Source organism: Curcuma longa, chromosome 8 (assembly GCF_044706935.1).
Source record: "Curcuma longa cultivar G26 ecotype Majalengka, Jawa Barat chromosome 8, ITB_CL_G26_1.1, whole genome shotgun sequence".
Lineage (NCBI taxonomy): Eukaryota > Viridiplantae > Streptophyta > Magnoliopsida > Zingiberales > Zingiberaceae > Curcuma > Curcuma longa.
In genome coordinates, this window is record NC_133868.1 from 9,451,476 (window position 1) to 9,463,551 (window position 12,076).

At 42.2% G+C, this 12,076-nt stretch overlaps 1 pseudogene; it reads right to left on the bottom strand.

The window, feature by feature from the left end:
• Positions 1-26: 26 nt before the first annotated feature.
• On the bottom strand, positions 27-782 carry LOC141834166 (chaperone protein dnaJ 11, chloroplastic-like; annotated as a pseudogene).
• Positions 783-12,076: the final 11,294 nt, after the last annotated feature.

Genomic DNA, 12,076 nt, shown 5'->3' on the forward strand with positions numbered 1-12,076 from the left:
CAACAAGTCAAGATTTCTTTCCTCCTTTTTGTATAGATTGAAACTAAGAAATCATGGCTGACAAGGAGCGTATAGTTGCAAAACCTGAAACTTTCACAAACAGCAAGTTCAGTAGGTGCTGCCGTTGAAGCTTTGAATCATGGTGACTCCGAGCTCCAATTTGCAACCACGAGAGTGAGTATTAGCACACGAGCGGCACAGGTCAGGCCCGTTAAAATACAATCTGATGGAGCCTTATTTTGGAATCAAATAGATAGGCTCGTCTTGGCTTCTTCCACTACCAGCACTGGTCCGTCTCCCACGTGCGGCGGCTGTAGCCGGGGAACGAAGTGCTCCGCGCGTACGCTTGACGGGGGCTGCGTACGAGCATCGCCGCCGAGTCGGTGAGTCGGCCCATCGTAGTCAGCGCGTCTTTCGCTGTCGGAGAGCGTGGCGTAGGCCGTGCTGGACCCGCATGAACTCGTCCGAGGACGCGCCCCGGCGGCCGGTGGCCACCACATCCGGATGGCACTTAAGGGCGAGCCTCCGGTACGCAGCCTTGATCTCCGCGGTGCTGGCGGTGGGGGGCACCCCTAGCGCGTCGTAGAGAGAGGAGGAGGAGGAGGAAGGGGATGCGATGGTGGCCGTGCCGGCGTGGGCGCGATCGGAGGCGGCAGAGTAAGCGGCGCATACATCGAGGGAGCGGGTCGAGAAGGGGGAGGGGCGGGAGAGAAGCATGCGGCGGAGGAGCGGGGAGTAGGCGCGAGGCGGAGGCCAAGGAATTGGGAGGAGGCCAGCGACATGGCTGCGGTTTGCGTCGAAAAGTAGCGCGAGGGTTAGCCCGATTTATAGAGAGCCGAAAAAATTAAAAAGGACATTGGGTTAGACCCAAGTCAAACATTTTTCTGATATCATCATTAATAAATTAATCCATCTGCCATCTATTTAATAATTATCTATATATAATATAATGCATCTAGAAGCAGGAGGGGACAGCGGATGGCCCAATTGTGGTGTAAATTAAGGATCAAGTTGGAGGGCTCCAATTTGGTGACGAGAACCATCAAAGGTTATACTTATCTGAAGATGGAGCTATCTAATTTGATTGGTGGTTTTAACAAGAAGGAAGGTCCAACCAGATCTCTAGAACATATATAAGTTAGAGATTAAGATTGTGACCCGGTCCCATTCTGATTTGGGAATTTGTAATTGTGAAGGAGGAGGTGGTAGAGGGGTAGATGCTTTGTTTGAAATAGATTCATCTCGTATTTTTTAAAAATACTTTAACATTGCTATTTCACTTAATTTATCATTAATTCATTAATATATTTAAAAAACATAATTAACTAATTGAATGACTATCTTTTTTTCAACAATTCAGAAATAAATAGCAAACAAAATTAATAGAACCGACTTGAGAGTTAATGATCCCTTACACACGTTGGTAGAGGTACTAAGTGTTTATATTATAAAAACATACTTTTTAATCATATAACTATCCAACTTTAATTCTTACCATGATTCCTTCCATATTACAAGGTGTAAGCTAATTAACAAATCAATTTGGTTTCCATTTTTAAAATTAATTTTTCATCAAATTAAACTTTTCAAAACTACAATTTACAACTATATATATTCTATATTACTACATATTAGGTTTTCTTATATTTAAAAAAATCTATTTTAACTAAACAAATTCCAACCTTCAAACAATTTTTAAATCAATTTGTACTTTTTATAATTTTCAAAGTGTTGTAAATTAATTTATATATACTTTCAAAATTATCGATATTTTTGGATAACTTGTAATCGGAAAGAACTTGTTTTGACTAACTGATTATATATTTATATATACAGTGCCGATATTTTGTAGTGTTCTTTACCTACTTTTAACCGCTTGTAGAAAATACGGTCAAATCTTAATTAAAGGCGTGATTTATGGCAATAATGTGTTGAATTGCCCATGACTTTAATTAATTACAGGTGAGATGTCAACTTTGGATGGCTTGCTTCACTAGAACGCTTGTGGATGACCCTCTAATTCACTTTCTTTCTTGATTACTGCACTGTAAATTCTTATTCTTAGGTTTATACATGCAATATAACTTAAAGGAAAAGGATTCATACAAACTTTTCCAATGCGTTTAATCATTTTTATATTTGCATATTTGTCCAACACACAACTGAACAATTAGTTACTTATTCGTCTATTCTTAGGTTTGTTAGTGAGTCTGCATCAGAAAATAATAAGCAAAATGAAGTCGCAGCCAAAGCTCATTTTGACTGGTAGAGCAAGTTTGGAGGAGTCCATTGGATTATGATATCTTCTAAATGCGTTTAGGACGTCCAACTCTGGAAGCTGATACACCAACTGACCTCATATGCCATTTTGCTGCTTTAGCAGTCTCTTTGACTTGACACCTTCTTGTGGTACCTCTCCAGGAAAGCAATGGGGCAGCCCCACATTGCTTTGGGATCTTTTCAGCCTGATGGTTAAGTCCTAGCAACTCTTGTTAACTCCATGCTTTTCTTTTCTTCTTTCTTTTTCTCTTTTTTTTTTTTAAAGAGAGAAACAAAAGGAAGCTAGCTGATCGACAAAGTACTAAAACAGTATTCTCCAACCACAACAAACACGTTTAGTTCATCAGAAATCAACCAACATTAGCCAAAGCTTCATCTTCCCTTCCTGCAGTTGGCAAAAGTTAGCCAGAAGTAGTGGCAATCTATATCATTATATTGTAGATTCTTACAGTGTCTTGGGATGCTAAACACTGATCAGCTTATACACTTTTTCTTCTTTTTTTGCATATTATTAAGGTACTTTTCATGTCCATATATCTGAGTTCGGTTGGCTGTATGCATGTCAAACTTCGATTTGTGTGTAAGATCTAAAGTAACGCCAGAGCAAACGATTAAACAACATATCTTGTTTGGAATTGGGTTCTAATTGTGCAGAATCAATGGTGCATCTCTTGATTCGAAGTACTGTCTATACAGTAAGCAGCTTGTTGTTACGTATACGTTTAACGTTGTAGATGAATAAATTAAGTAACAAATTGCTGCAGAAACAAATTAAGTAATTGCATTTAGGGCCAGCTGTCAAAGGCTGCAGGTCTGATGGATCTTAGAAGGCTGTTGGGCCTTGATTGCTAGATTCAAACTGAGTTATCCAATTTAACATGCAAGATTCAAGAACACGCACATCGTGGCGTTGACAACACATAGTTGACTCTGTATAGTGATTGAAAGTCATTAATTAGCTTATGTGGGTTTGATTTGTTCAATCATGATGTATACTCTTTACTTGGATAATTTGAGTTTGAGTTCTCAGAAGCTTCTTGTTAGTTTTATGCCCTCGAGAAGGCACCATCGATCCTACAATCGAATCTAAACATTTTATATTATCTCCTCTTCTCTTCTTTAGTAGCATCCAAGGCCAATTGGTGTCCACCTCAGTGACTTGATGGGGGTTCAACAGCCATTGTCCATCAATTATGTAGTCAAGGTCCTACTCCCTAACAAATACTAGCTAGGCATGGAAGAACCACACATTTAGAGAATCAGAAACAGTATAATACTCACTAAATCAAGGTCCATTAATGTTCCCATGATCAAAGTTTATTGAGAATTTTCAGTTTGAACATATATATAGTAAGTGCACAAGTGGGTTGAGTTGATGCTGGCAAGTTGATCGAGAACGGGGGGTCAAAGTGTTATAGAAATCTGAAGGCCTTGAACAACCCTATGGTGAGATGACAAGTTCTCAAAACCCTAGGGGCACATGCATGCCTTAATGGACATTTCCAAACACAGTTTCTTCCAGTCTTTGATCTCTTACAGAAGATAAAAGCTTCACCAGATAACAAGACACAAAAATAAAGGTTTTATCAGCAAGATTAATCTGCAGTAGTATATGATAAGCAAGATTAATCTGCAGTACAATGTGCAGCTAGCACTTCGCCATCTAATTACAAGTATGCATGATGATGAAACCTCCTTTCTGAACTGAGATGAAGTGATTATGGTTTCTTTTTCTTGTCAATCTCATAAGACATAGATTAATGAAGGAGTCATTAATTAATTCATTGATCATGAACTAGCATCATTAATAGACCGGCCGGAGCTGATCAGTGTTTATGATTTGAGGCAAATTAATATCAGATGCATAATGCAGAAACACTGTGCATGGATGAGACACTGAACCATCTTCATTATTATTGCTGAGAATCTCATTAACCAAATAAAGGAAGGTGGTGACACAGAGAATAAGCATCTGAGTTCTCTATCATAAGGTGGATATGGCAAGTGGAGACCCACAATTATCTACTATTTGGATCCTTCTGCTATTGTTTTCCCCCTTCTCTGCTTTGTCAAATGCACTGCATAAAGAACCCTTCACAATTTAATCAAACAATGTGTTTTCCTGTACTACCATTAATTAGTTTTGGCTGCAAGGAATGTTTGTCTTATTAGGTGAGGTAGAGATGGAGTATCTAACTCAAGAAGGTGATGGAAATGCTATTTTACAAGAGTAGCAAGGGCCTAATTTGTTATCAAGCCAGGGAGGGAGCTAGTAAATGGTTCCAATGACGAAAGCATATCTATCTAATTAATCTACAACTGAAACACAACTTGAAAGATGCATGCCTCCCATTCATATCTTAGAGGTTGACTTTTTTGAATGTACATAAATTACTGTGATTCTAAATTTATTTATTTAATAAACGAGTTAGAGAAAAATTATATACCTCCAAGCATATGAATTATTTAAAAATAAATAAATAATAAAACTTAAAAGATATGTAAATACTAATGACTTAATTATGTTAGTATCTGTTAGGTGTAATTTAAATTTATAATAATCTATTTAGCCACGTGTATATATATACACTTAATTATCTGAATTAAATAAAATTATTTAACTTAATTTATCTAGTCAGCTTAGTCGGCTTGGATCTGACCACTTATGCTTGCATACAAGACTTATTTATTAATGTCGACCAAACCCAACTGGGCCCACTTGAGAAGTCATCTAGACTACATAGTAGTTCAAACTAAAAGATCATTAATTAGCTCGATTAGCTCACTCATATATATATATATATATATACATACAATCTTGCTATTCTGAGCGACACCCAGTGCGCGCCCCGTGAGCGCCTACATCTCGGCGGTCCGGCGGTGGCCGGAGTCCGGCCCCGATTCGGTCGGAATCCGGCCGAATTCCGGCCGAAATCGCCGCCAGACACTGTTGCCTTGTTTCGGCCGGAATTCCGGCCGGATTCTGGCCCAATCCGGCCGGAATTCGATGCCGGAATGTGCGCCGACGAGTTGCGGTTCCAACGGATCCGGTCCGGCAGTCGTCGGTGGTCGGACGACGATGAATGGACGGCGGAAGCGAGTGGAGGTCGCCGGTCGGCGCGCACGGGCGCGTAGGAAGCCGGCGCTCATAATAGCATTTCTATATATATATATATATATATAAATATATATAAATTCATGTGCGACCGTGCGTGACTCCTTGACCCATCGCCGTTGCCGCCGCCCTCGCCGTGCCGTTCAGCCACCGTCGGCCGCTGCCTCAGCCGCGATTGATGCGCCACTCACTGGCGCTTCGGCCGGCGCCGGATTCTGATCGGATAGTGGCTGGAATCCGACGTAATTTGCCCGGAAAACATCACCCCCCCAGTGTGTGCCACTGTCGACGGTGATCGGGCTGGAATTCGACCCGATTGCCGTCGACAGTGGCGCACAATGGGGGGCGATGTTTCCGACTAAATCGCGGTCGGATTCTGGCCACTATTCAGTCGGAGACCGACTAAGGAAGGACCGACGTCGCACGCCGGTCCTTCCTTGGCCGGTCTCCGATCGCGATTTGGTCGGAAACGACGCCCTCCACTGTGTCGACCTTGTTTTGTCGAATTCCGCCGGATTCCGATGTTGGAAATTTGAATGGAAATAAATGATGGTGGAAGTAGGAGACTCCTTTATGAATGGGAATATAGTCCCACATTGGGAGTTTCAAGGCTTAATGGTTGGTTTATATTGTGTCACAAACATTGATGTTGTGAACAAATACATAGAGAGATGCTCTCTCTCAGGTATGGGTGTGTAGGGGGTACAAATCCAGGGCCCGGATTGTACCTGTGTGCGAATGCAACCTGCGCACGTCGAATGTCGTACCGATCAGGACAAAATTTGTCCAAGCAAATGAACCAACATTTTGCCACTTGGAAAATATTTTTATGCAATTTAATATTGCATGAACGTTGATGCAATTGGATGCATAAACGTATAAACTCATGGATGCATAAACGTATGCAATTAATTGTATAAATGTAACATATAGATTAGAAAATCTATATAAGACTCTTATTCTTGAGCATAAGAGTATTGAGAAGCAAATCCACTTCTCTCTTTCCCCCTCTTTCTTTCTCTTTGGTGATAGCGTTCGGGTACTATCTCAGTTCGCCGCGATCTGCCTGTGCTTGCCAGTCAACGCGGTTTTGTCGTTGTATCCTGGGAAACAGACGTCCGTCGTGACCTCTAAGCACCGCCGGAGGGGACGAATCTGTTTTAAGGAAACTGCGTTGAACGCAGGCCTCGACATCATCCTCTCGGCAATTTGGCCAACTCAGCTCTCGGCTCTCGGCCACTCAGCGACTCGGTCGACTCAGCACTCGGCCGACTCGACTCTCGGCTCTCGGCTACTCGGACTCGGCACTCGGTGACTTAGCCGACTCGGATCTCTGCTCAAGAAAACACCAGCCCCTGCTGGCAGCTTGAAATTATCAGTTCAAGCCATCTCTATAGATAAGTTGAATTGTATTGTAATTCAACAGAATATTAATCTCTCCGGCAAAGATTATCCAACAATCTTAAAACAGACTCAGTTCTATTGAGATGGCCACAGACAACGTTGAGGTGCAATAGACTCAACTTGTGACGGCCCCCTCCGCCCCGATTGGTAATGTTCCAATCGCTCATGGGGAAAGACTAGAGAAGTTCACTGGGTTGAACTTCAAGCGTTGGCAGCAGAAGATGCTCTTCTATCTGACCACGCTAAATTTGGCTCGATTCTTGACTGAGGAACCTCCCAAGCATGTTGAGGATGCAACTGTAGTGGAAGCTTGGAATCATTCTGAGTTTCTATGCAGAAACTACATCCTCAATGGCCTTGCCGACTCGCTATACGCTGTGTATAGCATGAAGAGAACGGCTAAGGAGCTGTGGGAGTCCCTGGACAAGAAGTATAAGACGGAGGATGCAGGGGCTAAGAAATTCATTGTGGGCCGATTCCTGGACTACAAGATGGTTGACTCCAAGACGGTAATCAGCCAAGTCCAGGAGCTTCAGGTGATCCTGCATGAGATCCACTCGGAAGACATGATGCTCAGTGAGACCTTCCAAGTGGCAGCGATCATAGAGAAACTCCCTCCTAGCTGGAAGGACTTCAAGAATTACCTGAAGCATAAGCGAAAGGAGATGAATGTGGAGGACCTTATTGTCCGACTCCGAATCGAGGAAGACAATAAAAGTTCCGAGAGAAAGATGTTCTCTCAGGCTACTGAAAAAGCCAACGTGGTCGAGCACGGTCAAAGCTCGAAACGGAAGAATTCTAAGTCTTCCAAAATTGGACCCAGAGGAGGCGTATCCAAGAAGAAGTTCTCTGGGAAATGCTTCAACTGTGACCGAGTCGGTCACAAATCTTCGGAATGCAGAAAGCCGAAGAAGAAGCAGGAGGCCAACTTGAACGAGGGACTAGAGGTGGACGACCTCTGTGCTGTGATCACTGAGCTGAACTTGGTATGTTCAAACCCTCGACAATGGTGGATGGACACTGGTGCTACCAGACATGTCTGCTGCAACAAGGAGCTGCTCCACAACTTTGAAGAAGTCAAAGGGGAGAAGTTGTACATGGGGAACTCAGCAACCTCGGACGTAATGGGCCAAGGAAAAGTGGTGCTGAAGATGACCTCGGGCAAGGAGCTCACTCTGAACAATGTGCTGTATGTTCCGGAGGTTCGGAAGAATCTGGTCTCCGGATCACTTTTAAGCAAGCATGGTTTTCGCATTGTATGTGAGTCGGATAGAGTTGTTCTATCCAAGAATGGAGTGTTTGTAGGAAAGGGCTATGTAACTGATGGACTGTTTAAGCTCAGTGTAATGGCTATTCGGCCAAAAATTAATAAGAATGAAAGCTCTTCCACCTATATGCTTGAGTCTTCATGTTTGTGGCATGGTAGACTAGGACATGTTAACTACGATGTACTGCGTAGATTAATTAACATGCAAAGCATACCTACATTCCACCTTGACCCGAAACACAAATGTGAGATTTGTGTTGAAGCAAAAATGATAAGGTCATCCTTTCAACATGTTGAAAGAAGCAGTGAACCACTCGGCCTAATCCACACCGATGTATGCGACCTTAAAGGTACGCCAACACGTGGTGGGAATAAATACTTCATCACTTTTGTAGATGATAACACAAAGTATTGCTATGTGTATCTTCTCAAAAGTAAAGATGAAGCTATAGAGAAATTTGTTCTCTATAAGAATGAGGTTGAAAACCAACTTAATAAGAAGATTAAGGTGGTTCGAAGTGATCGAGGTGGTGAATATGTATCACCATTCGCTGAGTTGTGTGCTGAACATGGAATCAGACACGAAACAACAGCTCCTTATACTCCTCAGCAAAATGGTGTTGCTGAGAGAAAGAATCGTACTCTGAAAGAGATGATGAATGCTCTTCTATTGAGCTCTGGATTACCAGAGTACATGTGGGGGGAAGCTGTGTTAACGGCTAACTACCTTTTAAATAAGGTTCCCCGAAAGAAAATTGAGAAGAGCCCTTATGAGTTATGGAAAGGAAGACAACCATCCTATAAATATTTACGAGTGTGGGGGTGTCTTGCCAAAGTAATGGTGCCTGATCCGAAGAGGATCAAGATAGGACCAAAAACTGTGGATTGCATATTTATAGGATATGCACATAACAGTTGTGCCTATCGATTCCTTGTGTATGAATCTCAAGTACCGGAGATACACAAGAACTCGATTATTGAATCAAGAAATGCTTCATTCTTCGAGCATGTGTTTCCTTATAAGACCCGAGAGGAAGAAAGTTCCTCAAAACGGATATATGAATCACAAGAGGAAGAAGAAGTAGATGAACCAATTGAGGTTGAGCCTAGACGGAGTAAACGAGCTCGGGTAGAAAAATCCTTCGGAACGGATTTTATCACTTTCATGTTGGAAAGTGATCCCCAAACTTACTCAGAAGCAGTGAACTCTTCTGAGGGTCCTCAATGGAAAGAGGCAATTGCATCTGAGATTGATTCTATCTTGCAAAATCATACTTGGGAACTTGTGGATCTTCCCCCGGGGAGTAAACCACTAGGTTGCAAGTGGATTTTCAAGAAGAAAATAAAATCAGATGGCACGATTGATAAGTATAAGGCTCGATTGGTAATTAAAGGTTACCGACAACGTGAAGGCCTTGATTACTTTGATACATATTCTCCGGTGTCGAGAATAACTTCCATCAGAGTATTGTTGGCTATTGCCGCTCTATGGAATCTGGAAATACATCAAATGGATGTAAAGACCGCCTTTCTAAACGGTGATTTAGAAGAGGAAATCTACATGGAACAACCTGAAGGATTTTCTGCACCAGGACAGAAAAATAAGGTTTGTAGATTGGTAAAGTCGTTATACGGCTTGAAACAGGCACCAAAGCAGTGGCATGAAAAATTTGATAATGTCATGAAGGAATGTGGATTCACAATCAATGAATGTGATAAATGTGTTTACATGAAAGACACAGGAAATGAATATGTCATTTTATGTCTTTATGTAGATGATATACTTATTATTGGGAGTAATGATAAGATAATCAAATCCACTAAAGATATGTTGAATTCAAGATTTGACATGAAAGACATGGGCCTAGCTGATGTGATTCTAGGAATTAAAATTCTTAGAACAGCTGAAGGACTTGTTCTTAGTCAGTCCCACTATGTGGATAAAATACTTGAAAAATTCAACAAGAATGATACTGCGTTAGCACGGACTCCGATAGATATGAGTCAACATCTATCAAAAAATCGAGGAAAGAGTAGCTCTCAGATAGAGTACTCTAGAGTGATTGGAAGTCTGATGTACCTAATGAGTTGTACACGACCAGACTTAGCATACGCAGTAAGTAAACTGAGTAGATACACGAGTAATCCCGGTGTTGAGCACTGGAAAGGGATAACAAGAGTACTGAGGTACTTGAGATATACTCGTGATTATGGACTGCAATATACTAGATATCCAGCCGTAATCGAAGGATATAGCGATGCAAATTGGATATCGGACATGAAAGACTCTAAGTCTACAAGTGGATATATATTCACTTTGGGAAGTGCAGCCATATCTTGGAAATCTTCAAAGCAAACCATAATAACCAGATCCACGATGGAATCTGAGTTTGTAGCTCTTGACAAATGTGGTGAAGAGGCTGAATGGTTACGACAATTTCTAGAAGATGTTCCTAGATGGCCGAAACCTGTGCCGGCAATCTGCATACATTGCGATAGCCAATCAGCAATTGGTCGAGCACAGAGCCATCTGTATAATGGTAAGTCTAGACATATACGTCGTAGACATAATACTATTAGACAACTACTCTCAACGGGAGTTATCACTGTTGACTATGTAAAGTCAAAGGATAACCTAGCGGATCCGCTAACCAAAGGGTTAAACAGAGAGTTAGTTGCTAGCTCATCGCGAGGGATGGGTTTGATGCCGGTAAGAAATGTTGGTGCAAAGGAAACCCAACCTATGCAGACTGGAGATCCCAAGAACTAGGTTCAAAGGGACAACCTAACTGCACCGACTAAGGAACATCACTGTGGGGGGAAATGCCCCAGTGAAACAGTGATAAGATGGAGGATAAGCACATGACTTTTAATGATCCAGTAGAGTAGTGTGGAATACTCTTGAGTGATCACCTATGTGAGAAAGAAGTGGGGCCGCTTCGAAGAGAATTGAAGGCACAATTCTTAGATCTTCTCACAGAACCAGGCGTGTTCATGGCCAAGAACGAACACACTCATGAGAATTGAGGTGTATCAGGGAGAGTCCTGGGTGAGATGTGTCAATGTTTACACAAAGGGCAGAACAGTTCAAGGACATCATGTCTACTGTCAGCTAGTAAACAAACAGATCTTCACAAGGGAAGGTTCAAAGGGTAAAACCTACCTATCCTATACTGGACTCAACTGTTGAATGCTATCACATACCCTGTTTCCATTCATGTGGGGGATTGTTGGAAATTTGAATGGAAATAAATGATGGTGGAAGTAGGAGACTCCTTTATGAATGGGAATATAGTCCCACATTGGGAGTTTCAAGGCTTAATGGTTGGTTTATATTGTGTCACAAACATTGATGTTGTGAACAAATACATAGAGAGATGCTCTCTCTCAGGTATGGGTGTGTAGGGGGTACAAATCCAGGGCCCGGATTGTACTTGTGTGCGAATGCGACCTGCGCACGTCGAATGTCGGACCGGTCAGGATAAAATTTGTCCAAGCAAATGAACCAACATTTTGCCACTTGGAAAATATTTTTATGCAATTTAATATTGCATAAACGTTGATGCAATTGGATGCATAAACGTATAAACTCATGGATGCATAAACGTATGCAATTAATTGTATAAATGTAACATATAGATTAGAAAATCTATATAAGACTCTTATTCTTGAGCATAAGAGTATTGAGAAGCAAATCCACTTCTCTCTTTCCCCCTCTTTCTTTCTCTTTGGTGATAGCGTTCGGGTACTATCTCAGTTCGCCGCGATCTGCCTGTGCTTGCCAGTCAACGCGGTTCTGTCGTTGTATCCTGGGAAACAGACGTCCGTCGTGACCTCTAAGCACCGCCGGAGGGGACGAATCTGTTTTAAGGAAACTGCGTTGAACGCAGGCCTCGACATCATCCTCTCGGCAATTTGGCCAACTCAGCTCTCGGCTCTCGGCCACTCAGCGACTCGGTCGACTCAGCACTCGGCCGACTCGACTCGGCTACTCGGACTCGGCACTCGGT